The sequence below is a fragment of the Oncorhynchus clarkii genome, chromosome 18 (assembly GCF_045791955.1).
Source record: "Oncorhynchus clarkii lewisi isolate Uvic-CL-2024 chromosome 18, UVic_Ocla_1.0, whole genome shotgun sequence".
NCBI lineage: Eukaryota > Metazoa > Chordata > Actinopteri > Salmoniformes > Salmonidae > Oncorhynchus > Oncorhynchus clarkii.
In genome coordinates this window covers 40,051,067-40,076,080 of record NC_092164.1, presented here as the reverse complement: position 1 = coordinate 40,076,080, position 25,014 = coordinate 40,051,067, and the positions used below count along the sequence as shown (strand labels likewise).

At 44.7% G+C, this 25,014-nt stretch overlaps 1 protein-coding gene across 3 annotated transcripts in view; it reads left to right on the top strand.

The window, feature by feature from the left end:
• The first annotated feature begins 17,629 nt into the window (after positions 1–17,629).
• LOC139373483 (semaphorin-6D-like) overlaps positions 17,630–25,014 on the top strand; it is a 97,173-nt gene continuing 89,788 nt past the window's right edge. For all 3 annotated transcript variants that reach the window (XM_071114051.1, XM_071114052.1, XM_071114047.1), the window contains exon 1: positions 17,630–17,784. The gene's annotated coding sequence lies outside the window, so the exon portion shown is untranslated. The remainder of the gene's footprint in view (positions 17,785–25,014) is intronic.

Genomic DNA, 25,014 nt, shown 5'->3' with positions numbered 1-25,014 from the left:
CAGCATAGTCCTCAAATTTTCTTTGTTAAAATCCACAGCAACAATAAATACAGCCTCAGGATATGTGGTTTCCAGTTTGCATAAAGTCTGGTGGAATTCTTTGAAGGTCGTTGTGGTATCGGCTTGAGGGGGGGATATCAATGGCTGTGGCTATGACCGAGGAGAATTCTCTTGGGAGATAATACAGTCGTCATATCATTGTGAGGTATTCTAGGTTGGGTGAACAAAAGGACTTGAGTTCTTGTATGTTACTACAATTACACCTTGAGTAGTTAATCATGAAACACACAACTTCGCCCTTCTGCTTCCCGGAAATATATTTATTACGGTCTGCTCGATGAACTGAGAATCCCTCTGGCTGGACTGATTTCTACAGAATATCCCGAGAGAGCCATGTTTCCGTGAAACAAAGTATGTCACAGGCCCTGATGTGTTTCTGGAAAGAAATCCTTGCCCTGAGTTCGTCATATTTGTTCTCCAAAGACTGAACATTAGAGAGTAATATACTCGGAAGTGGTGGGTGGTGTGTGTGTGCGCGCCTCCTAAGTCGTACTAGCAAGCCGCTCCAAGTGCCTCTCCCCGCCGGCGATGTTTTGGGTCGGCCTCTGGAATCAGTTCAATTGCCCTGGGGAGAGCGAACAAAGGATCTGTTTCGGGGAAGTCATATTCCTGGTCGTAATGCTGGTAGTTCTGGTAAGTTACCGTCGCTCTGATATCCAATAGTTCTTCCCGGCTGTATGTAATGACACAAAACATTTCCTGAGCTAATAATATAAAACAGAATACATTAAAAAAACTAAATACTGCAAAGTTTCCTAAGAGCCAGTCGCAAGGCCTCCTTCTCCGTCGGTGGAGATACCCACATATTCTGAGCGCTTGCTGGCTGCTTTTCCTTCACTCTGTGGTCCAAAATATCTCAATTAAGTTGAGGTCAGGTGATTGTGGAAGCCAGGTCATCTGATGCAGCACCATCCATCTCCCTCTTGGTAAAATAGCACTTACACACCCTAAGCGCAAACCAGATGGGATGGCGTATCGTTGCAGAATGCTGTGGTAGCAATGCTGATTAAGTGTGCCTTGGATTCTAAATAAATCACCAACAGTGTCAACAGCAAACCCCCCCACCACACACCATCACACCTCCTCCTCCATGCTTCACGGTGGGAACCACACATGCGGAGATCATCCGTTCACCTATTCTGCGTCTCACAAAGACACGGCGGTTGGAACCAAAAATCTCAAATTTGGATTCATCAAACCAAAGGAGAGATTTCCACCGGTCTAATGTCCATTGCTCGTGTTTCTTGGCCCAAGCAAGTCTCTTCTTATTATTGGTGTCCTTTAGTAATGGCTTCTTTGCAGCAATTCGACCAGGAAGGCCTGATTCACGCAGTTTCCTCTAAACAGTTGATGTTAAGATGTGTCTGTTACTTGAACTCTGTAAAGCATTTATTTTGGCTGCAATCTGAGACTGGTAACTCTAATGAACTTATCCTCTGCAGCAGAGCTTAACTCTGGGTCTTCCTTTCCTGTGGCGTTCCTCATGAGAGCCAGTTTCATCATAGTGCTTGATGGTTTTTGCGACTGCACTTGAATAAACTTTCAAAGTTCTTGAAATGTTCCATGTCACAACATTAAGAAGGAAATGCATTCCACAAATTAACTTTTAACAAGGCACACCTGTTAATTGAAATGCCAAGAGTGTGCAAAGCTGTCATCAAGGCAAAGGGTGGCTACTCTGAAGAATCTCAAATATATTTTGATTTGTTTAACACTTTTTGGGTTACTACATGATTCTATATGTGATATTTCATAGTTTTGACGTTTTCACTATTATTCTGCAATGTAGAAAATAGTTTAAAAAAAATACAAATAAACCTTGAATAAGTAGGTGTCCAAACTGTATTAACGTAGCCGGTTAGGATAATTAGGTTGAGGTTAGGAAAAGGGTTAAGGTTAGCTAAAATGCAAAAAAAAAAAAAAAACTTGAGGTTAATTTAACAAAAGCTGGATCCCTTCTAGCCATGAACCCAATTCATAGGCCTAGATTAAATGGTTGTATTCATGACAAGGTCATTTTTATTGATCTGTTGTCAGTGTCACAGTAGGCCTAGGCTACCACCCTATTAAAAAAAGAGTCTGCTAATGTCTCCCATCATGTAAGTGTAGTAGAATGGCATGAAATGTTTATCAAAGACCACATTTTCCCCATGCGAAAGAAAGAAACTATGAAAGTATGTGAACCTTTGGAATTACCTGGATTTATACATAAATTGGTCATAAAATGTCATGCGGATCAGACCTGCACAACAGCCAGGAGAAATTTTGGACCATTCCTCTTTACAAAACTGTTTCAGTTCAGCAATATTCTTGGGATGTCTGATGTGAACTGGTCTATTGAGATCTTGCCACATCGTCTCAATCGGGTTGAGGTCAGGACTCTGACTGGGCCACTCCAGAAGGTGTATTTTCTTCTGTTGAAGCCATTCTGTTGTTGATTTACTTCTGTTTTAAGTTGTTGTCCTGTTGCATCACTCAACTTCTGTTGAGCTTCATTTGGCGGACAGATAGCCTTACATTCTCCTGCAAAATGTCTTGATAAACTTGGGAATTCATTTTTCTGTCAAGCAAGCTGTCCAGGCCCTGAGGCAGCAAAGCAGCCCCAAACCATGATTCACCCTCCACCATACTTTACAGTTGGGATGAGGTTTTGATGTTGGTGTGCTGTGCCTTTTTTTCTCCACACATTATGTTGTGTGTTACTTCCAAACAACTCAACTTTAGTTTAGTCTGTCCTCAGAATATTTTGCCGGTAGCGCTGTGGAACATCCAGGTGCTCTTTTGAAAACTTCAGACTTGCAGCAATGTTTTTTTTTTGGGGGGGACAGCAGTGGCTTCTTCCGTGGTGTCCTCCCATGAACACCTTTCTTGTTAAGTGTTTTACCTATCGTGGACTCTCCAACAGAAGCAACAGTGCTGAACTTTTTCCATTTATAGACAATTTGTCTTACCGTGGACTGATGAACATCAAGGCTTTTAGAGATACTTTTGTAGCCCTTTCCAGCTTTGTGCAAGTAAACAATTCATAATCTTAGGACATCTCTTTAGTTCAAGAATGCTTCTTGTGAATAGCAAACTCAAATTTTGTGAGTGTTTTTTTATAGGGCAGGGCAGCTCTAACCATCTCCAGTCTTGTCTCATTGATTGGACTCCAGGTTAGCCGACTCCTGACTCCAATTAGCTTTTGGAGAGGTCATTAGCCTAGGGGTTCACATACTTTTCGAACCTAGACTGTGAATGTTTAAATGATGCATTCAATATAGAAAAATACAATAACTTGTGTGTTATTAGTTTAAGCACACCGTGTCTGTCTATTGTTGTGACTTAGATGAAGATCAGATCAAATTTTATGACCAATTTATGCAGAAATCCAGGTAATTGCAAAGGGTTCACATACTTTTTCTTTCCACTGTAGCCTATAGGCCTAAGCCAATTTGCGCTCACTAATAGCCTAAATTGACTATCCAAACTACTCATCACATTAGGAATAGTAGGCTTACATTAGTCTGCAAATGTGATGATAGATGTATGCAATCCTTTGATATAAAGGTGCATTTATTTATATGGTGAAAAAAATTGCTTCCCAAAACTTGAAACTCAAGCTACACATGCTGATAACTAGACTACAAGCTATACAGCTGGCTAATGTTGGCCACAAGCTATCTATCTGAATAATGTTGGCCACAAGCTTTCTAGCTAGCTAATGTTGGCGAACTTAGTCTTGTTGTTGACACCTGGTTAGCATAATAGCCAAACTAAACTCAACATCAATTAGACTTACCAGTGATGAAATGATCGGAGCAGACCCTGAACTGAAAGCTGTCTGGGTTCAGGTCTTGACGGAGCAGACCCTGAACTGAAAGCTGTCTGGGTTCAGTTCTTGACGGAGCAGACCCTGAACTGAAAGCTGTCTGGGTTCAGGTCTTGACGGAGCAGACATTGTACTGACAGCTGTCTGGGTTCAGGTCTTGACGGAGCAGACATTGTACTGACAGCTGTCTGGGTTCAGGTCTTGACGGAGCAGACATTGTACTGACAGCTGTCTGGGTTCAGGTCTTGACGGAGCAGACATTGTACTGACAGCTGTCTGGGTTCAGGTCTTGACGGAGCCGACATTGTACTGACAGCTGTCTGGGTTCAGGTCTTGACGCTCAAAAAGGTGTCTTCCCTTTTATGACAGTTCTTGAGTCTTATCTCCTTGGGGTTTCATGATTGCGGATAATCTGTAAAAATATTTTTTCCTGCCTTTCCTGCCTTGTTAGAGCAACCAAATACTGCACAGAAATATACTGTGGTGATGAATCAACTAGTTTTAGGAACTGCTATCATGCAGCTTGGGGTAGCCACTCAGCTGTTGTTGTCTAAATAATTGCGGTGGTCTTCCAACATGGCTGCCAGGAGGCATCGTACATCAACTGGCAACCCTCTTTAATGCATGCCCAATACATTGTAACATTCTAAGTGGCATGTGTGGATATTGCAACATAGCCCTAGTTAAGCCATTTGCTATAATGACCCTTGCAATTGACCCCTTGAAGTGGGTTGCATTTGCACTATCCCCGGTAAAAATGTATGTAAAAAATGGAGGAGAAAATGAAAGGAAGAAAGACACATTCCCCTCAGTGATACGCCCTTCAGTGTGTCCACCCAACTGATCCTGTCTCCGCATCACACCATATGGATAGCTGGTGGGCCGTAAGAAGAAGAGGAAGAAAGGGCTTGAGCCTTCCATTCTGCCTCACCTTGAAAAGTTCCTCTGTTTGAAGTTCACCCCCTCTGTCTGGTTATCATAGAAGCTAGCCATGTGGGGCCTCATTACTCTGAGAGCAGAAATGCAAAATAGGACTAATTATCATTCTTCTTACTGCTGAAATAATGATTCTCCTTATTACATGTCGTCCCTAATTAGGATCGAGTGAGTTCCCCGGCTTCACCGGTCTTATGTGATGGTATTGTTATGGCAGCGTCACACTGTTTTGAAACGACTTTCCACTGTGATATTCCCCGAACTGTGTGTGTGTGTGTGTGTGTGTGTGTGTGTGTGTGTGTGTGTGTGTGTGTGTGTGTGTGTGTGTGTGTGTGTCTCATGCTACTGTAGCTGACATGGCAACACACCAAGAAGCCCTTATGATTATGGTTGTGCCTCATGTGAAGTTTGTAATCTCATGTAAGTCTTAATGGATAATATATGCTGATGTTACCAAACCTAATTTCTCCCTTTGGGTTCAGTTCCTAACCGACTCCCCCAAACTCTTTCTGATGTCTGCTATATGCTTCTCTCATCACCTTCACACGTCCCCTCTGTTCAGTAGTCATTAACTCCATTTCTCCTGGTTTCTGTATTCTGTAATGATCTCTCTCTCTCTCTCTCTCTCTCCCCCACTTTCAGTTATTTCCTTCTTTATTCAGTCCAACCTGGCTCCCTACAGTGGCTCCTGTAAATGACCCATGAGTCCTGTGTCATTGTGGAGTAGGCCAGTCACATCCACAATCAGCCACTGGAAGTTCGGTGAGGTTAACCTATAAATCCCACTCACTGCTACTCTCTCCCTCTTTAAAAAAACAAACATCAAGGGATGAAATGAATGAGGGATGAAAAGTAAATGAAAAAGGGACCAGGAGGACGATGGATAGGGCAGATAAAGAGAGGGGGTGAATGGTATAGCCTATCACTCTAATCCTAAACGCTGTTAAAAAACAGGGCACTTTAGAGTGTGTTTGGCTCTGATTATAATCCATTGTCAATACTCCCATCCTCCCAGAATTATGGTAGTTAGCGAGAGAGCATAATGTAAATGTTTTGAAATGATTACTTACTGATACCAGAGGCTTATTTAAACCTTCGGTCATTAGTCCCCCGACCCATTTGTAAGCTCTGACCCATTGGTAACCTTTGACCCATTTGTAACCTCTGACCCATTGGTAACCTCTGACCCATTGGTAACCTCTGACCCATTTGTAACCTCTGACTGACCCTTTTAGCATAAAGTTCCCCAAACCCATATGCTTCAATGATTTATCTCCAAAACCAGGGTGGTTCTGTGCAAGATGAGGGTGTTGCATGTCTCTCCATTCTTAACGGTCATAGATCGGGAATGCCTTCAAATCCCCTCGTTTTCACTCTGTTGAGGTTTGGAGGGCAGGAAAACAGACACGCACACAGTCACACAGTCTCATACACACAGTCACACAGTCTCATACACACAGTCACACCGTTTCACACAGCCACACAAACAGATTCAGTATACAAATCTCCCTTAATTATTTTAGACATGTCCAGGCATTGGTTATATTTTGCTTCCTCTCCTGTACTGTCAGGGTGTCACGATCGTTTGTAGAAACGGACCAAGGCGCAGCGAATGTTGAGTTCCACATCATTTATTAATAGTGGAAACTTAACAAAAACAACAAACAATAAACGAACCGTGACTACAGAGTTGCTACATACACTAACTAAAAATACAAAAGCCCACAAACACAGGTGGGAACGAACACTACTTAAATATGATCCCCAATTAGAGACAACAATTACCTGCAGCCTCTAAATTGGGAATTATGCAAATCACCAACATAGAAACATGAAAACTAGAACACCCACATAGAAATAATAAACTAGACTAATCCCACAGTCACGCCCTGACCTACTGCACCATAGAAAATAAGGACTCTCTATGGTCAGGACGTGACACAGGGGCAGTGGTGGATTGAAGGATTAGGTCAACACTAAGGGTCGGTAACAACAACCCTGGCCTCATTTACAACACCCCGCCCTAACCCCATTCCTGACCACCCCCCACTCTGTTGCCACCCCTCCCTAGACCTTAGCTAATCACAAGTAGAAACCATGTGTTTGATGTATTTGATACCATTCCACTTACTCCGTTCCAGACATTACCACAAGCTCCTCCTCCCCAATTAAGGTGCCACCAACCTCCTGTGCTAATCACGTAGGCCCCAATCCTAACTGGAGATCTGTCTGAGTAACTTGAGTTGTCGCACAGATCTTCCATTGACATCAATGCGTGATTTATGCTAAAATCCGAGTTAAACGCATGCATCTATAGCCTTTAGCCCATATGATATTGGCAGTGGGAGGGACATGCCCTCTTAGGAGAAACACTGAGACCCAGCTAAGAATCTTACAATACAAGTCTTGCATGGTGACCCTCTTTCAGAGGGCTTTGAGCTGTACTGTGTTTCATAATGTTGTTATAAAACCCCATCAACCTCCTCCACACCAAATGCAGATGGCAAACCCCAATTATCGTCACCTTAAATGTCATCGGAAAACCTTTCCTTTTGGTTGAGTGTTTGTTCCATTTGAGGCATGCTCTGGGTTCAAGGTGACCCCCCCACCCAGTACAAGTGCAGTGATTATGAGAAAGTCAGTAAATAGAGAAACTGATCTGGAATCTGATTGGAATTACAATAAAGAAGCAATAAAGGGGCCTTATTTGCATATGAACAGGGAGAACCTGGGGGGAAATGCGGGTTGGTTATTGCATATGAGCATCTGTGAGATATTAAAACAAAAAAGGATTTGGGGGGGCGTGTGTGTGTGCGTGCATGTGCTTGTGAGTGCGAGAGCGAGACAGAGAGAGAAATAGCTGGGCTCTGTATATGTATGTGAAAGGGAGAGTGTGCCTTAGAATACATATTGCCGTTGTCAACGATTAGGTGAATGGATAAGGCGGAGTCAGGCGCAGGACACAGGTATGAGTAATAATCAGAGAATTTACTCAAAATTGAAGCAATTTTCCAACAAGGAAATACACAAATATCCAGAGCACAAAATAACGAAACCACATGACAATGACAATCACGCACAAAACAGAAAGGGAAGCCAGAGGGATAAATAAGAAACATTTGATTATGGAATGGAAACCAGGTGTGTATAATGAAGACAAAACAAAACGAAAATGAAACATGGATCGGTGGTGACTAGAAAGCCAGTGTCGTCGACCGCCGAACGCAGCGCAAACAAGGAGAGGGACCAACTTCGGAGGAAGTCATGACAGTACCCCCCCCTTGACGCGCAGCTCCAGCCGCGCGCCGACACCGGCCTCGGGGACGACCCAGAGGACAAGACGCAGGGCGATCCGGATGGAGACGGTGAAATTCCTGCAGTAAGGACGGATCCAGGATGTCCTCCACCGGCACCCAGCATCTCTCCTCCGGACCGTACCCCTCCCACTCCACGAAGCACTGAAGGCAATTCGCCCGACGCCGTGAGTCCATGATGGCTCGCACAGTATACGCCGGGGCCCCCTCGATGTCCAGAGGGGGGGGGGGAACCTCCCGCACCTCAGACTGCTGGAGTGGACCAGCCACCACCGGCCTGAGGAGAGACACATGGAACGAGGGGTTAATACGGTAATCAGGGGGGAGTTGTAACCAATAACAAACCTCGTTTAGTCTCCTCAGGACTTTAAATGGCCCCACAAACCGCGGACCTAGCTTCCGATAGGGCAGGCGAAGGGGCAGGTTTGGGGTCGAGAGCCAGACCCGGTCCCCCGGTGCATACACCGGGGCCTCACTGCGGTGGAGGTCGGCACTCGCCTTCTGCCACCTGATGGCCCGTTGTAGACGCACATGGACAGCGTCCCATGTCTCCTCCGAGTGCCAAAACCATTCATCCACCGCAGGAGCCTCGATCTGGCTCTGATGCCACGGTGCCAGGACCGGCTGATAACCTAGCACACACCGCCCACTCCCCCGACCGTTCCTGACAATAGGACCGCATAAACATACCCACATCCTGGTTGACTCTCCACCTGCCCGTTACTCTCGGGGTGAAAACCTGAGGTGAGGCTGACCGAGACCCCCAGGCGTTCCATCAACGCCCTCCAGGCTTTAGACGTAAATTGGGGACCCCGATCAGAAACTATATCCTCAGGCACCCCGTAGAGCCAGAATACGTGGGTGAACAGGGCCTCCTCAGTCGTAGGGAGACCGGGCAAAGGAAGGAGACTTAGAAAACCGATCCACAACATCCAGGATCGTAGTGTTGCCCCGTGACGTCACGAAATCCACCGATAGGTGTGACCATGGTCATAGTGGAACGGGAAGGGGTTGTAATTTCCCTCTGGACAGGTGTCTAGGTGCCGTGCACTGTGCGCACACCGAGCAGGAGGAAACATAAACCCTCACATCCTTAGCTAACGTGGGCCACCAGTGCTTCCCAGCAAGACAGCGCACTGTCCGACCGATGCCAGGATGACCAGAGGAGGGTGACGTGTGGGCCCAACAGATCAACCGATCGCGGACATCAAACGGAACATACAGACGCCCAACTGGACACTGTGTGGGAGTGGGCTCCGCACGTAACACCCGCTCTATGTCCGCATCAACCTCCCATACCACCGGTGCCACCAGGCAAGAAGCGGAATTATGGGAGTGGGATCAGCGGACCTCTCCTCTGTGTCATACATCCGGGACAGTGCGTCTGCCTTAACGTTCTGGGAACCTGGTCTGTAGGATAGGGTGAAAACAAAGCGGGTGAAAAACATGGCCCACCTCGCCTGGCGATGGTTCAGTCTCCTCGCTGCCCGAATGTACTCCAGATTGCGGTGGTCAGTCCAAATGAGGAAAGGGTGTCTAGCCCCCTCAAGCCAATGTCGCCACGACTTCAGAGCCCCAACAACAGCCAACAGCTCCCGGTCCCCCACATCATAGTTTCGCTCCGCCGGGCTGAGCTTCTTTGAAAAGAAAGAGCTGGGGCAGAGCTTTAGTGGCGTACCTGAGCGCTGAGACAGCACAGCCCCCATCCCAGCCTCAGATGCGTCCACCTCAACTATGAACGCTAAGGAGGGATCAGGATGAGCCAGCACGGGAGCCGAGGTAAACAGAGCCTTCAGGTGACTAAAAGCCCTGTCCACCCCAGCTGACCACTGCAGTCTCACCGGTAGTCAATACATGGGCGTAAACCTCCATCCTTCTTCTTCACAAAAAAAGAAACTCGAGGAGACAGGTGAAGTGGAAGGCCGAATGTATGTCTCTCCCAGAGATTTGGTGACATATGTTTCCATAGCCGCCGTCTCCTCCTGTGACAGAGGATATACGTGACTCCTGGGAAGTGCAGCGTCTACCAGGAGATTTATCACACAATCCCCCCGTCAATGGGGTGGTAATTGAGTTGCCTTCTTTTTACAGAGTGCCTGATCGGCATATTCGGGGGGAATGTGCATGGTGGAGACCTTGTTTGGACTCTCCACCATAGTGGCACCTAAGGAAACACCTACACACCTCCCTGAGCACTGACGGGACCATCCCTTGAGAGCCCTCTGTTGCCACAAAATAGTGGGGTCATGAGTGGCCAACCAGGGATGGCCCAACACAACAGGAAACGCAGGAGAGTCGATCAGGAAGAGACTAATTCTCTCCTCATGACCCTCCTGCGTTATCATACAGAGTGGAGCTGTGACCTCCCTAATTAGCCCCGACCCCAAAGGACGACTATCTAAGGCATGTACAGGGAAGAGAACATCAACAGGAACAATAGGGATCCCTAATCTAAGTGCAAAGGAATAAAGTTCCCAGCTGCGCCTGAATTTACTAGCGCCTTATGCTGGGAATTCTATATATAACCACATGTGTGCAACAGGGAGCTCTGGGTGAGTTGTGTGCCTACTCACCTGGTATCCAGGTGAGTAGGCACACTGACGGACCCCGATTCGGACGGAACTGACGGACCTCGATCCGGACGTCCGCGGGAGGCCAACAGGTTATCCAGCCGGATGGATAGGTCCACCAGCTGATCAAGGCTCCCTACGAACGTCCTCGTGTAAACTACACATGTAGTGGTTGATCAGGGCCCGCTCATTCCATCCCGCGCCGGCGGCCAGAGTTCTAAAGTCCAGCGCAAACTCTTGAGCGTTCCTCATCCCCTGTCTTAGATGGTATAAGCATGTCCCTTCAGGTGGATGATCGAAAACCGCCTGGATACGGTGGGTGAAATCCTCGTAATTGTCCAACAATTTCCCTTCCCCAGATGGTGCTGGCCCATTCCAGTGCTTTACCAGTCAGAAAAGAGATGAAGATGCTCACTCTCTCACGTCCCGAAGGGGCTGGCTGAACAGCTGCCAGGTAGAGCTCCAGCTGGAGTAGGAACCCCTGGCACCCGAGAGTCGTTCCGTCATACTCACCCGGGAGAGAGAGCCGAATCCCACAGGATTCTGATGAAGGAAGTGTGGACATCTGGGTCGGTTGTTGTGGGAGCTGGAGAGGTGCTGATGGGTTGACCGGAAAGCCCCCTCTCTCCCATCGGTCCATGGTTTGCAGCATGCGATCCACGGCTGTACCGAGACTCTGTAAGATAGTCACGTGCTGCTGAACACGCTCCTCCAATGGGAGAGGAGGGCTGGCTGCACCTGCTGACTCCATTCTACGGTGCGCGATTCTGTCAGCGATTAGGTGAATGGATAAGGCGGAGTCAGACACAGGACACAGGTATGAGTAATAATCAGAGAATTGACACAAAATGTAAGCAATGTTCCAACAAGGAAAAACACAAATGTCCAGAGCACAAAATAACAAATCCACATGACAACGACAATCACGCACAAAACAGAAAGGGAAGCCAGAGGGTTAAATAAGGAACATTGATTATGGAATGGAAACCAGGTGTGTATAATGAAGACGAAACAAAACGAAAATGAAACATGGATCGGTGGTGACTAGAAGCCGGTGACGTCGACCAACGAACGTCGCCCGAACAAGGAGAGGAACCAACTTCAGCGGAAGTCGTGACAGCCGTATACATGCAAGAAGAAGGAAGTGTGTGTCATTGTGCATGTGAGTAATGGCATTCCATGTCTGTGAGAGAGAAATGGTGTGCATGTGAGCAAGTATCTTTTTGGTTTGATATAGGGACCCATGTTTGTAACTACATGCAGGTCTCAAAGCATTAGATGGAGAGTCAACTGATCCACATCCAAGGGTTCTCACACACTGTGAATGTTGAAAAAGGAATATGGATTGAGGGAGAAGCCATACCACAGAGGTCCACCAAGACACTTTTTTGTAACAGTTCCATGCATTTTGAAGTGATATGTTAAGTTTTTCACAGTTGGGATGTGGCAAATGGCATGGCTTGAAAGACAGTTTTAGTTCAGCTCAGACCTTTATGGTTCCATTTCTGGGCTACAACACTCCTGGTGATATAGAGTACCAGTCAAAGGTTTAGACATGCCTACTCATTTAAGGTACTTTTTTTTTTTTTTTTTACTATTTTCCGCATTGTAGAATAATAGTGAAGACATCAAAACTATGAAATAACACATATGGAATCATGTAGTAACCAAAAAAGTGTTAAACAAATGGTCCATATATTTTATATTTGAGATTCTTCAAAGTAGCCACCCTTTGCCTTGATGACAGCTTTGCAAACACTTGGCATTCTCTCAACTAGCTTCATGAGGTAGTCACCTGGAATGCATTTCAATTAACAAGTTTTCCTTGTTAAAAGTTAATTTGTGGAATTGATTTCCTTCTTATTGTGTTTGAGCGAATCAGTTGACAAGGGGTGGTAAACAGAACAAATCCCTATTTGGAAAAGATCAAAAGATCCATATTATGGCAAGAACAGCTCAAGAAGAGCTTCGTTAGCCTTATTTAGCTCAGGACGGCTAACGACACTTAAGCACACTGACATCTCTGCTAGGGTGACGGGGGGGGGGGGGGGGGTGGGTGGAGTGATCCTGTCCCTCTGATTTGTGGATAAGGGACTCAAGGGGGCCGTTGGCCAGCGTGATTTAATTCACACCGTGTCACCCTCCGCCTGTGGTCTGTCTGATGTTGTTATTCTGGGGAGCCCAATTCCCTTCTTCTCTCTAGTGTCTGACTGTGTCTTATTTACATTTTAGCCTACAAGTGAGAAGACATGAGGACTGTATTGGGTTAAAGTGGTTCTATAAGGGGTTGAGGTCGGTTACTGAACAAAGTAATGTCCACAGTCGGTCATGCACGGAAGTCTATGCAGGCTATAGATACTGTGTGTGTGTTTCTGTGTGTTTGCTCGTGCATTCCCTACTTGTATGTCTAAACGCATAAATGTGATGTGTGTAGATGTGCCTTCTAAAAAAAAAAATGACGTTTACGCCCTTGACTCCTCTCCACTACCTTTTTGGGTGGGACGTGGGGCAAATCAATTTAAATTTCATTGTAATCCATCTGGGAGTTGTGTGTCGCTTCTCTTCTTCGGATTGTGTGACCCTCCCGAAAAATGAATTTGAACCTTCTCCCTGCCTTCTGTTCAAGGCCTCCTCCCGCCTCTCACAGGACAAACAAAGGGACCCATGAAATATTTAGTGATTGCTTTCTTATAAACATAGGGATTCATTTGCAGCCCATGTAGGCCCTCAACGTTATAAACACATAATTGAGAACATTAATTTCAATTTAGCAGGACCTCAAGGACAGTTGATGAAAATGGAAGTTCCTCTAGGTTCGTAGAGTTGGCTGTTATGTGCTTTAACTTGTGTTCTTCAACACTTAGTAACGTCATTCATTGGGAATAAAGTCAACTGCGTAAACCATAAACCATTGATCTGTTCCAAACCACGTTGATCATGTAGTCATCTATTAATCAATAAACGTACATGTATCTTGATTCATTATATTTATTGGCGGTTTCGCCCTTGTGAATTTAGATAGGAACACTGGTGATTGGTCGCTATCTTTAGGACAACTATAAGGAGGCAGATAATTTCCCCTTGAAAGATCCTCAGAGGGCAAGTGATGCCAATCGGATGGCAGGGGGGCGGGGCAGATATGCTGCCAACTCTGATGCTCTTGGTCCAGAGAAGCGCTGACTGAGTGACCCACTGCTCAGGGAGAGACTCAGCGTAATTCAGTCTGTCTTCAAGTAATCACCATCTATTCCTACTTAACAATCCCAGAAGATACAGACAGGGAAATTACCAAGTTGTTTGGCTCATGATGATCAAGTCCCTTTAGCTGTTTGACTAAATGCAATGGGGATGTTATTTGTGCAGCTAGATTCTAGTGCCCAGTGTGTGGTGAACGTGAAACTCGCCTGTACTGTAGCATGTTTGGCTGGAGTATATCGGTGCTGTCACCTTCCTTGAGACTTACTGTACTGTCATTCATGGAGTGGCAGAATAGTCTCTTGCTCTGTTGGCTTAGATGGTTGGCTTGGAGTAGCCTGCACTGTTGTGCAGATGGCTCTGAGTTTGAGCATCACTTGATGCAGAACAGAATGCAGTCTATGCATGTTGAGGGCATTTAATTTACTTACTGAATCAACATAAATGATATAAGAAACATGGTCTAATGAGGCCAATGCACCACAAGGCTGTGTTAGCCTGCTGAGCTAAAGCTAAGGCATTAGCCCAGGGAGCTAACACAAGCCTTCTCATCAAGCAAGGTTACTCATCATCACATGAGCATAGTTCACCGAACCACCTCAGTTACACTAACCAGTAACCAATGTTCGATGCATCATTCACTCTTGGGGTGCTCTACATATGTGGGATGTATTTGTAATGCTTATTATAATATGAGGATGTATTTAGTATTCTTCTGCTTATGAGAATGTCCTGATTTGTTTTAGGAGTGCCCAGCGGCTCCCCCAGGTAACTGTGCAATTATAACCCTGGTAATAGCTTCCCTCATAAAATAGTGCTTTTCTAAATAGACTTTGCAATTATGGTGCTTTAATTGTTAAAATACGGGCCAATTGTAAATACAAATGTACACTACAGGGTTTCAGTTTTTCATTTTCAGAATGCATTCAGATCATCAGATATTTACTCTCTTTCTCTGTCGCTCCCCCTTTCCGGCTGCTGCTGATAGTTTATGGTCTGGTGGCTTTGACGAAACACAGTAATTTCTCTCATGTCACTGATATCATTATTGCCGCCTGCAAATGGCTCTCCATCCTTAATGGCACTTGTGTTGAGTTTACACTCACAAACTTGTCCATCAGTCTGAATAACTCAATGATGAAATGGACGCCGATCCTACATGCTTGGGTTAACAAAGCAATGCAAAACACTGCATCGGTGTCCACATAACATGACCTTTTTATGAATAGGCAGCGCCATGGCGAGAGGAAGGAAAAATAAACATCAGGCTACAGTATAATCATGTAACAGTAGCTTTGACTTTGACAACAAAAAACAATTTCCCATGATGCAACAATTCTCATAACAAATAGGCCTATAATTTAAAGAATGTGGCTCATGTTAATAAAAAATAAAAAAATAGGTATTTTTCTCACTCTGGATAAACCCATTGTGTCTTTACTCCTAATTACCCTGTATAAAACGGCATCTAATTTGAATGAATAACTTTTGTTGAAAATAAACGGCCGACTTTGAATGACACAAAGTGGGTTCAGCACGCGGCTATTTCTTGCTGTTTCACCAGAGGTTGTTGTGAAATGGAAAACGGCGGTTGCAGGAAAATTCACCGGGGATGTTGGGACATTGATCCCCGAGATTGAAATGTGAGTTGAGCGGTGTGCTCGAAATGCTTTGATTGCTGGCAAAGCAATGTTTGGACTATAGCTTAAAATGTAGAATAATACCACTTAATGACTTAGTTCGCAAGGTGAGTGCCTAAGTGTTTGATCAAAACCCTCCAAGTGAGACTGTGTAATGTCTCACATATATTAATGATATAGGGAGAGAATGCGTTATGGTCAAAGTAGACCGGATTTGTATTTGATCCACAGAGAAGTGAGAAAGCCATGGCAAACTCTATGCAATGCACAACTAGGCATTTTTCTTTTCCCTAATATTGTTGCTGGTTATTCCTACTTGCTTGTGACTATGCTTGTCCTTATATCAAAATAAGATGATATGGTATATCATAAACTCAGAAAAAAAAGAAACGTCCCTATTTCAGGACCCTGTCTTTCAAAGAGAATTAGTAAAAATCCAAATAACTTCACAGATCTTCATTGTAAAGGGTTTAAACACTGTTTCCCATGCTTAAGACACTAAGCTTACAGACGGTAGGCAATTAAGGTCACCGTTATGAAAACTTAGGACACTAAAGAGGCCTTTCTACTGACTTTGAAAAACACCAAAAGAAAGATGCCCAGGGTCCCTGCTCATCTGCGTGAATGTGCCTTAGGCATGCTGCAAGCAGGCATGAGGACTGCAGATGTGGGCAGGGCAATAAATTGCCATTTCCGTACTGTGAGACGCCTAAGACAGCGCTACAGGGAGACATGATGGACAGCTGATCGTCCTCGCAGTGGCAGACCAAATGTAACAACACCTGCACAGGATTGGTACATCTGAACATCACACCTGCGGGACAGGTACAGGATGGCAACTACAACTGCCCAAGTTACTGGACTGAGGGCTTGTAGGCCTGTTGTAAGGCAGGTCCTCACCAGACATCACTGCCAACAACGTCGCCTATGGGCACAAACCCACCATCGCTGGACGAGACAGGACCGGCAAAAAGTACTCTTCACTGACGAGTCGCAGTTTTGTCCCACCATGGTCAGATTCACGTTTATCATCGAGGAATGAGTGTTACACCGAGGCCTGTACTCTGGAGCGGGATCGATTTGGAGGTGGAGAGTTCGTCATGGTCTGGGCCAGTGTGTCACAGCATCATCGGACAGAGCTTGCTGCCATTGCAGGCAATCTCAACGCTGTGCATTACAGGGAAGACATCCTCCTCCCTCATGTGGTAGCCTTCCTGCAGGCTCATCCTGACATGACCCTCCAGCATGACAATGCCACCAGCCATACTGCTTGTTCTGTGCATGATTTCCTGCAAGACAGGAATGTCAGTGTTCTGCCATGGCCATGGAAGATTCCGGATCTCAATCCCATTGAGCACGTCTGGGACCTGTTGGATCGGAGGGTGAGGGCTAGGGCCATTCCCCCCAGAAATGTCTGGGAACTTGCAGGTGCCTTGGTGGAAGAGTGGGGTAACATCTCACAGCAATAACTGGCAAATCTGGTGCAGTCCATGAGGACGAGATGCACTGCAGTTATTAATTCAGCTGGTGGCCACACCAGATACTGACTGTTGCTATTTTGACCCCCCTTTGTTCAGGGACACATTATTCCATTTCTGTTAGTCGCACGTCTCTGAAACTTGTTCAGTTTATGTCTCAGTTGTTGAATCTTGTTATGTTCATATAAATATTTACACGTTAAGTTTGATGAAAATAAACGCAGTTGACAGTGAGTGGAAGTTTATTTTTTTGCTAAGTTTAGTTTATAGTACATAGTATTTATAGTACTTATCTATAATAAGATGCTTCATGTTTGCCTTAATATTTGACTTAATTCTTACCAAACGTTGCTTTTTTTGTGCGTCAACAATTAGACATTTTAATTAAGTGTTAAAAAGAAAAGTGGGGGGGAAAAGCTCAGAATATTTTTATGCTTACAGACTGGACTGGAGTCCAAAATCTGGACCATGGTTTGAACGGGGTGGGAGGTGCCACCTGCATCGTCTACCGTGCTGCGCCCCCTAATTGGTCGTAAAGGTTCTTTCATGCAAACGAGGAGGGTGTGTCCTGGGCGAGACAACAGCAGCGCGTCTGGGAAGGTCTTCCGCTGCTTTAGTGTATGTAGTGAATGCAAACACAACAGCGTGCGTTCTGGGAATTACGACGTTCTATGAGTGAAATAGTGATTATTTTCTGACTGTTCCCTCTTCGTCGATACACTTGCTGGAATTTTGGATTATTTCTCTCGGAAATATTTTGCGGGATTAATTTGTGAGAAGGTAAATTCTGTGTTGTCGCCCCTGTGCGGTGTGTGTCGCTGACAATCTGTGTCTGCTCCCTCTGTACATTTCGCTTGGTTCAAATGTTTGAACGATCGGTCCTCGTGCAGAACATATGTTGTGGGTTCTGTGTTTTCTGTCTTTGCAAACCCACTGAACTGAATTTACAAACTAAAATTGTGAAAACCTTCAACCCACGGCGCTCTGGTTTGACACGTCTGACATATCAATCCAAGTGAGACTGTCACACAAGGTGTCAAATAAACATTTGAATGAGAAAAACATTGCATTTATTCTAGTGTCCGGTTTTTGTAGCTTGCAACCTTTCATTTTAGGCTATATGACAGCCTATTTTATTAGGTTAGTGTTTTCCAAGTAGTCTACATCTTTATTCTAGGGCACTTGATGACTTTCCAGATTGATGGTCACTCTCTTGTAGTTTGATTATAATGTATGTACAATTCTTTGCCCAGCTATTCAAGTTTTATAGGGTGCGGGGTCGTCAATGAAGTCATCAATGAATATCGCTGGGGACAACTAAGGATTGTCAGTGTATGACAAACTATTTACAAAAATATCGAATGCTTCAGGGATGTAAAGTTGCCAAGCCTATAAAGTCGTCAACTTGAAGTGACATATCATCCTACATATAATTGGTGTGTATTGTAGCCAATAATCATTAATTATATTGAGGCTTTCAAAGTTATCATATCAGTTACGAAATGCTTTGTTCAGGCTGTGTAAATTGTGTACCTGTTTCTTCAACAAAAAACACATGTCATGATCTAATCATAGAATACCATTTAGAATAATCTTCTCACTTAATTTTTGTAATAAAAATCATGTTTCAACACAGAGGGGGCGTTGTAAAAATGATATTACATGACGATCATTTAAATATTTTCTGCTAAACCCACGGTTGTCATTGCCTGTTATTTCCCCTGAAATCTCTGCCGCGGGACTCGCCTTGTGTCCTAATCCGTTTCCCTCACCGTACTGGTTTACAATCAAAACCCGGATTTAGCGATTTAAATCCAGTCTGGCCATCTGCAGTTGCCTGCGAAAACAGTCTAAATTAGCTCGTTTTATGATTTTATTCAAACAAAGCCTTTACGCAATAACAGATTGTATGACACACGTTTTGGCAGATATAGGGCAATATAATCGAAGTTACTTGCTCTCTTCAGGTGGTTAATTGCCTTGCGCATTGTCTTTTCCTCAAATCTTTTGTCCGTCTTTTGTTATCGTGCAATTATGCCAATGCTTCAAGTCCTCCCTCTTTGTATTTGGGAATAGGCCTATATAGATCTTATGCAATTGTAACATGGAAAGACTTGTTACAAGCTCAACGAAGTTATGTGAAAATGAAGTAGGCAGCAGGCTGTTAACGGAATGCTCACTCGCACAGAATTCTGCAGTTGGCAACTTAAAGTGCAAGAGAAACGTTCTCTATTGACAGAGCTATCTGAAACATTTATGCACTGTTAAAATTGTATAAGATATTTAAGGCTTCAATGCACACAGTGTATAGGACAGGCTACTGTAATCGACCACACTGCCCCACTCTCTGGAGAAGAGAGCTATCGTGTGTCAACCCCACGTTTTTCCATCATCTCACCTCAGTTTAGCCATCATATATCTCACCTCAGCAGGATGTTGTTGGAGCCTGCAGACTGATGTGTATGTGCGACTTATACAGTGACATTTCGGGGTCTCTATTTTTGAATGGGACCATCCCATCTGGGCCTAATAGTAAAGGTAAACTGTAAAAACGTGGCATAAACACAACCAGTCATGTTTTCATCTGATTGTCAAACAAATCCATTCAACAAACATAAGTTACCTGTGCAAGTTCGTCCACTCAAATAATTCAAGCATGCAAACAGTACTCTCTGTGCACACGCCTTTTGTTAAATGAAAAGACGCACCGTTTTACAGAACACAGTGACATTCGGCGAGTATCTCGTAGCCCGAATTAATTGACGCGTCTTGCTGACACGTTGACCTTTTTTGTAAAAACTGGAATAAGATTTTATTTTAATTTTTTTTACCGCTGTTGCAGTAAATTGCATTATTTAGAAGTTTGACTTTTCTTGCATTTAGGTGAGGGTCATATTTAATTCAAGGGGGGTTTAGACCCCCTGCCCCCTGGTAATTCGCACTGTGTGTGTATGTCAATGTAAGCACACGTTCACTTTTTGCATGCATATGCATTCGCTGTGGGCGTGTGTCACGTGTTTCATGACTGACGAAGTCACTGATGCTGTGAATAGGTGACCTCGCTCTAGGAAGATCACTCCCTCCCTGCCACATCCTACCGCACACGTCTTTCTCTCTAGGCCTCTACCCACCATCACAGTAGACCTCAGGTGCCCAAAAGGGGTGTGTGTGTGTGTGTGTGTGTGTGTGTGTCAACCAGGCAGTTGATTTGTAGATCACTGAATCCGTGTTACAAACAGCTGATCTATCTGAACTGAAGCCAGTTTTCTGGTATGCGCTCTCGGTTTTGGAGACAGCCTTAATTGGCTAACTGATAATAACGAGTTTGGGTTCACAACCTAAAGGGCATCGTTAGCTGGCGCCACAACAAAAGCCTCGGTGTCATCGGCCCACATCTCTTTTAACGATTTTATTTTTTTTTACAAAGGAAAACGAGCCTCATTGTTTTGCCTCACTTAAAATAGAACTCAAACGTGAGCGCTGTCTTTAGTCGGTGTTATGTTGATGCCTTTCCCACTTAGTGAGAGTCGTATCTTTAGCCTGTTGGCTTCATTAATTTCAACACCTATCTATCTCGCTGGGAATTGTTCGTTTTTTTTTTCTTGAACTATGACACATCTGCTTGTGTATAATGTTTAAATCTATTCAGTGGGCTTTTGTTGACATACGTTTTCATATCGTTGGACCGGGTTGTGTATGTGGCTGGACTTGAGCACACAGATCATGCCGTATTCTGTCTATGCTGAAACATGGCTTCGACAAAGTTTGAAAAACATCAGCACTGCATTGAATGCGTTTGCACGTACACAAAGTATAGTCCTAATCAGCATGGAACCCTACAGTGTTTTGTCCATGTGGTTATAAAAGCATTAACATGCACAGTTGTATCTGCCAGCTTGAATTTCCAGCACACAACTCCCAACAGGTTTATCTCAGCTTGGATGTGAAACCACCCCTCTGTGCTGAGTGCAACAGTCTGCACATCACCTTGGGATGTCAGCGCTGTTTTAATAGTGGCACTATAGTCTGTACAGTGCAGTGTCTTTTTATTTTGGTTGGGACATCTACACTTGTGGACATTAGCTCTCTGACACACCATCTGTCTCCCCGACCACTGGGATGCACTGCCGTCTCCCCGTCGCTCTGCTGTGACTGAGGGTGACACAGTGGGAGTGGTGAGGTCATGGTTGGAGAACCGTAGCACCATGACAGGCGAACTGTCTCTAGCCAGTTTTGAGATGAGGGAATTAGAAGAGCAGGATGTGGGAAGTTCTCAGTGGGAAGCTGAGGATGCTTCCGATGAGATTGAGGGGGGAGGGAATGGGGTGTGTGTGTGTGTTCTTGAGGGTGAAAGAGAGAGCAATGCTTGTGTTGGATTTGATTCATGGCGTGGGTAGTTTGGGTGAGTAGCCAGTGTGGTCACTAACAAGTGAACATATGCCTGTGTGATTGTCATTCTGCCTGATGTGTGGTTGCTTTGTGTGCATGTGTCTTTTTGGCCTAATATTTGTATCAGTCTAACGTCTAGTCTGTTGCTCCACTCTGTAGCTCCAGAGGGTCTGGAAAAGATCCACTTCCTTTGTTTGTCAATACTAATCTCTCCATTCACCAGCCGGGTTGGGTTCTGCTTGCCAGCTGTGATGGCTTCAATTGACCCTGCCCTCGTAGCTTTTTTTATTTTGCCCAAAGATTGTGTCCCGCTCACTGATGGGCCTGCAGATGCTGAAGCACCCTGGGAAATGGTCAGTTTTGTCCAGGGTGTGATTATCCCCCCCCCCCCCCCCCCCCCCCCCCCCCCCGGCTGTCTCTGTCCAAACGTTGGCTGCTGAATTATGTGTCGCCGGTGGAGAGGTCCTCAAAGGTCTGTTGCGCCTAATGCCCCCAGAGGTAATGAGCGCTGAAATTGCCTTCCCCCTCAGGTGCCTCTAGTCTCTGCGCCACGTTCCTTATTACTTCATGTTTTCTCCTCTGTCTCCTTTCCTCTCTTCTCAAATGATGGGGGGAAAATAGATAGTTACAGTGCCTTCAGAAAGTATTCATACCCCTTGACTTATTCTACATTTTGTTACAGCCTGAATCAAAAATTTATTTAAATATTTTTTATCCATCTACACACAAAACCCCATAATGAAAACATGTTTTTAGAAATGTTTGCAAATGTATCTTGGGTATCAGCTTTGCTCATTTGGATTTGGAGAGTTTTTCTCTATTTCTTTGCAGATTTTCTCAAGCTCTGTTAAATTAGATGGGGAGCGGTGGTGAACAGCAATCTTCAAGTCTTTCCACAGATTTTTGATGCGATTCATATCTGGGCTTTGGCTGGGCCGCTCAAGGACTTTCACATTCTTGTTCTGAAGCCATTCCAGCTTTGCTTTGGCAGTTTGGTTGGGGTCATTGTCCTGTTGGAATGTAAATCTTTGCCACAGTCTTAAGTTTGTTTGCACTCTGAAGCAGGTTCTCATCAAGGCCTGTTTGGTTCCATTCATTGTTCCCTGTCTTACCAGTCTCCTAGTCCCTGCCACTGAAAAGCATCCCCATAGCACAAAATAATTTGAATTCAGGCTGTAACACAACAACATCTGGAATAAGTCAAGAGGTACGAATAGGTTATGAAGGCACTTTACATATTGCAATATTATTTTGGACAATATTATAAAGATACTTTGACTCCAAGTACCGATTTTGTAAAATACGTTGTTTTTTTATAGCTAGGAAGCTTTAGCTAGCGCTAGTTGGCTGTACTTGCGCTAAAACAGCGGTATTTTTCATCTTAAAGCTTGTTCGCCATCTTATTAAATAGTGATCCAACATGTTTTCCATGACTGACCAGAACACATTTTCTCATGCTTTCTGCAGCAGACATGTAATGAGCAACGTTTGGAACATCAAATTGCAGTATCAAATTGCAATACATGTTGCTTATCGTGAATTCCCTGGTATTTCCCAGCCCTACTCTTCTCACCCATATACTTTTCTCTCTCCTCTCTTCCCCTCACCTCTTTTCTCCTCGTCTCTTCTCATCTTTTCTTCTCTCTTGTACCTCCAGCTTTTCAAACGTTCTCCCACATTTTCCTCATCTTTTCACTCTCCCCTATTGCCCTGTTGTTGGTTCTATCCACACAGTTTCATAACACTATCTTTACTGCATCACGTGGGAGGAACATAAAACCAGGTCTTTTATGATGTTTTGCTTTTTTAGGGCTGTATTTGGTAAGAGACTATGTTGAGGCGAGGTGATTAGTTTTCCCTTTTCGGAAGCAACGGGTCTCTTATGCCCAGTCATGTCTGAGTATATAAAAACCACAAAGCAATTGCCTCCTGTGCAAATGAAGGATCTGTGAAATGCTGTAGCAGTCGTCATTGTCGGGGGGGGGGGGGGGGGGTTTGGTTGACGCCTCGTATTGTAGCTCAGCGGTAATCCCAGCATGCTCGTGTAGACTCCCCATGATCCTCCCTGCTGCTCCTGATTAAAAAAATGTCAGCAAATCTATCGGAAAGACTCCTTTCACAGTTTCCGGCTCAGTAACTAGCTTTGGCCTAATGTCACCATCCATGAACCCAGCACACTCTTCCCAAATGACTTAATTGTCAACACATCCCCTCCATACAAGCTCTTATTTGCTGAGCGCCTTTAGAAACCGTCAGACTTTTGAAGCTGTGTCCAGTTTTTCATTATGAATGAGGTTCAAAGGGGCTTGGGGCTGCTTGTGCCAAATTTATCGCTATCCCATTCACTTAATGATAGTGCATGTCTTTCCTCCTTCCATTGATTAGATGTTGGCATATAAAATGGCTGAAGAGTCCTTTCTGCGGCTGGCCTGCTTCAAAGGGAGATCGGGGTGTCGCTAAATCAGGTTAATGGTTGATGGTGTCTGCCGATATGCAGCACAGAGACTGTTTTATGAGCTTGTTTGGTAAGGTGTGGCGATAAAACAAGACATTGCTTGGAGGAACGCATTTTCTGTAGGGGTGTTTTTGTTCTGTGCATGCCCTGTCACTACGGTGGTACTCGCTTAAAGCTGCAATATGTTACTTTTTGGGTGACCTGAGCAAATTCACATAGAGATGTGTGTTATAGATCTCGCAATCTGTTTTGAAAGCAAGTCTAAGAAGCGGTAGATCTGTTCTGTGTGCTATTTCTACGCATCCCGTTCTTAAGTTTTGCTTTCGCATATTTTACAATTGGTTTTGAACACTTGGGCCAGTAATCGAATCCCCGAGCTGACAAGGTAAAAAACTGTTGTGGTTAACCCACTGTTCCCCGGGCGCCGAAGACGTGGATGTCGATTAAGGCAGCCCCCCCCCCCCCCCCGCACCTCTGATTCAGAGGGGTTGGGTTAAATACGGAATAAACATTTCAGTTGAAGGTATTCAGTTGTACAACTGACTAGGTATCCCCCTTTCCCTTTACCGGCTGAAAATACAATATTTTTGGTTATGGAAAATATATCAGTGGTTTAGATGGTACAATGATTATCTACACTATACTTTCTTGTTTTGTCACAAACTGAAATTAGACTAACTATTCAAATTGTATTAACCAGAAAATGGCGGAGCCATTTCTGCATAGTGCATCTTTTAAAAATTATTTCCGCTGAGATTTGTAGACGTAGGCTGCCAGAGTTGTCAACTTCTTTCTTCTTGCGAGCCCTCTTTTTTTCCTCCACCTTCTTTTTCCTGTTTTGTTTTTTCTTGCCGCATTGCTTGTTTGCTTGCTTGAAGTTGAAGTGCAGGTGCTGGCAAACACAACAGTCAAAATTCCTTAGCTCAAGCGTCCCAGGAATGTAAAAGTATAAGGAAGCAAAGTGGGGTGAAGGGAGGGGGGAGGGGGGTGGTGTTTGGGGAAGAAAGATCCCGCAGAATTCCTAAGTGTGCCAAAATGGGTCTGTTTGACAGGGGGGAGAGAAAGGGGGAGGAAGAGAGGGAAAGTGAGGGAGGGAGGGGAGGAGCCACGCTGAAGAAGGCTTGAGAGGCCACGGACGCTCAAGATCTTTAACTTTGTCCCAGTCC